The 2,762-nt window shown below is 38.5% G+C and overlaps 1 pseudogene; it reads left to right on the top strand.

Annotated features, from left to right (window-relative positions):
- Positions 1 to 425: 425 nt before the first annotated feature.
- On the top strand, positions 426 to 1,365 carry LOC111157763 (annotated as a pseudogene).
- Positions 1,366 to 2,762: the final 1,397 nt, after the last annotated feature.

Here is a 2,762-nt window from a genome sequence, read left to right as displayed (position 1 = left end):
GAACCTGAATATAGCATGATTATATTTTACTCTATACACTTCAGTTTTATATAACTTCTTTACAATTAGAATACCTCCTTATATTACTTACGTAACACTCTGCGTATAAGATTAGAATGTCAGCATGATAAAAACAAAAAATATATAATGTAACTTAAAGCCATTGTTTTCTTTTAATTTCTGTGAATATACCCTAAGATCTAGAACTCAAAATCAGAAAGAAATACTGCCTCCCTTTTAATTGGACATTTATTTAGAAAGATTTAGCAAAAGGAACCCAAATGACTATGTTCTATGTAAGACCACTGATCCTAGGAAAGCTCCTTCGCTAAAGTTTGATAGAAAACCATGCTAGCTGACTGGATTCCCTTCAATATTTTCTGTTCTCTCTGTTGTCTCCACAGATGTCAGGCTCTGTGCCAACAATGAGTAGAAATCAGTCCCTCTGTACCACATTCACATTCGTGGCTTTTTCCTCTCTAGCAGAGTTACAGCCTGTGCTCTTTGTTGTGTTCTGAGTCATTTACTCATTTACTGTGGGAGGAAACCTCATCGTCATCTCCCTGATCTGGGTAACCCCTTCCCTGCACACTCCCATGTATTTCTTCTTGGTTAACCTGTCTTTTCTGGAGATGTGCTATATTACCAGTGTGGTGCCTCAGATGCTAGTGCACCTGCTGGTGGAGACCAAGACCATAAGTGTGGGGGGCTGTGCAGCTCAGATGTACATATTTGCCATCTTGGGACTGACAGAATGCTGCCTGCTGGCAGCCATGGCTTATGACCGCTTTGTAGCTACTTGTTATCCGCTGCATTATACTCTGCTGATGGGCCCTCGTGTGTGTTTGAAATTGGCTGTGGCATCTTGGACCACTGGGGTGGTGGTGGAGTCAGCCCAGATCACCTGCATCTTCAGTCTGCCCTTCTGTGGAACAGGAAAGATTCAGCACTTTTTTTGTGACATCATGCCTGTAGTGAAACTGGCTTGTGTTGATACATCCCACATTGAGATTGTGATGTTCGCTGTCTCTGTGCTTTTCATTATGACTCCCTGTTTGCTCATCCTGTGCTCCTACCTGAGAATTCTTGTAACCATCATGAGAATCCCTTCAGCAACTGGCAGACGCAAAGTTCTCCACTTGTTCATCTCATATCCTCGTTGTTTCTCTGTTCTATGGCACTGCCTTGTTCACTTATCTTCAGCCAAAGACTGCACACACTCCAGAAAAAGACAAAGCAACTGCACTCATGTACACAGTGGTCACACCTGCTCTGAATCCTGTTATCTATACCTTGTGGAACAAGGAAGTAAAGGAAGCCTTTCAAAGAGTAACACAGACGAACCCTCTTAGACAAATGGCCTAACCTAGCCATAGTAGATGAAACTTACACTATTTAGACAGAAAAGTTACCCAATGTTTTATGATCCCTCTACAAATATACATTTTTCTTAAAGTATTTATTGCATCCAATTGGGAAACATTTGTAAATGTTGTACATTTTTCAATGTGTTTAAGCAAAAAGCAACTACGCAATAGGATATTTAAATAATTTATATTTCATTTAATCAATAAATTATCAAACACTTCTCGTGTCCTAGACAGTATTCATTTTTTTAAAAGATTTTATTTGTTTATTCGTGACAGACAGAGAGATAGAGGCAGAGGGAGAAGCAGGTTCCCCACTGAGCAGGGAGCCCAATGCAGGACTCGATTCCACAACCCTGAGATCATGACCTGAGAGAAGGCAGATGCCCAACCATCTGAGTCACCCAGGAGCCTGACAGTATTCATTTTTTCTTTCTCCATTGGTACTAAGATTAAGGTTCGTATCCCTCATATCACTGAGGAACATGAAATACTCTTGTGGGAAAAGATTAAAAATGAATAGGAAGTAATCTTTACACTTTTGGTGTCAAATACATGCTGTTAGAATTTAAATTCTTAAGTGGCATATACTCCCTTACTTAGCTCTCTATACTTAATAATCATGCATCTTAAATAATCAACTGTTAATAAATACTCGTGAGTGATATACACTATAATACAATTCTAAGTATTTAAACTACCAAAGTGTTTAAAGTGTCTAACTTGTAAATCTGGTGGGATCCTAATTCTTTATCCAAAACTAAATTCTTTCCTTGCTCTTATTCACTCAGTGCTTGAATTTTCATATGAATGAAGTTTTAGAGACTTTTCTCCCTATTTGACATTCACTCTTGTTACTCCCATTGTAAACCTTGTTTAAATGTATGGTTTTGAATATAATATCCTTTAGGGACTGCCCATTTATTCTAGCTAATTAACTATTATATTTTTGATCCCCAAGTAATGAAAAACAAGACTTCCATAAGAGATTAAACTAAATAACTTTTATTTTTTAAAACTTTTATTTATTTATTTGTCAGAGAGATAGACAGCACAAGTAGGCAGAGCAGCAAGCAGAGGAAGAGAGAGAAGCAGACTCTTCACTGAGCAGGGAGCCCAATGTGTGGCTTGACCCCAGGACCCTGGCATCATGACCTGAGCTGCAGGCAGATGCTTAACTGACTGAGCCACCCAGGCACCCTTAAACTAAATAACTTTTAAACAAATACTGATTTCTTATGGCAACTTTGGAGAAGTGAGGTGACCAAAAAATGTAAATGTTCAGTGATATATTGTAAAAATTAGGGTTAACTTTTGACTTTTATCTTAGTGTTGTTTACCCCAGAGTCAAGTTTTAATACCAGTGCAAGTTATGCATTTGGAAAGGACTCAGAG

The sequence above is a fragment of the Enhydra lutris genome, unplaced genomic scaffold (assembly GCF_002288905.1).
Source record: "Enhydra lutris kenyoni isolate GAN:26980312 unplaced genomic scaffold, ASM228890v2 scaffoldscaffold56, whole genome shotgun sequence".
Classification (NCBI taxonomy): domain Eukaryota; kingdom Metazoa; phylum Chordata; class Mammalia; order Carnivora; family Mustelidae; genus Enhydra; species Enhydra lutris.
Note: the sequence above shows the minus strand (reverse complement) of the source record. Positions and strands in the feature narration are given on the sequence as shown.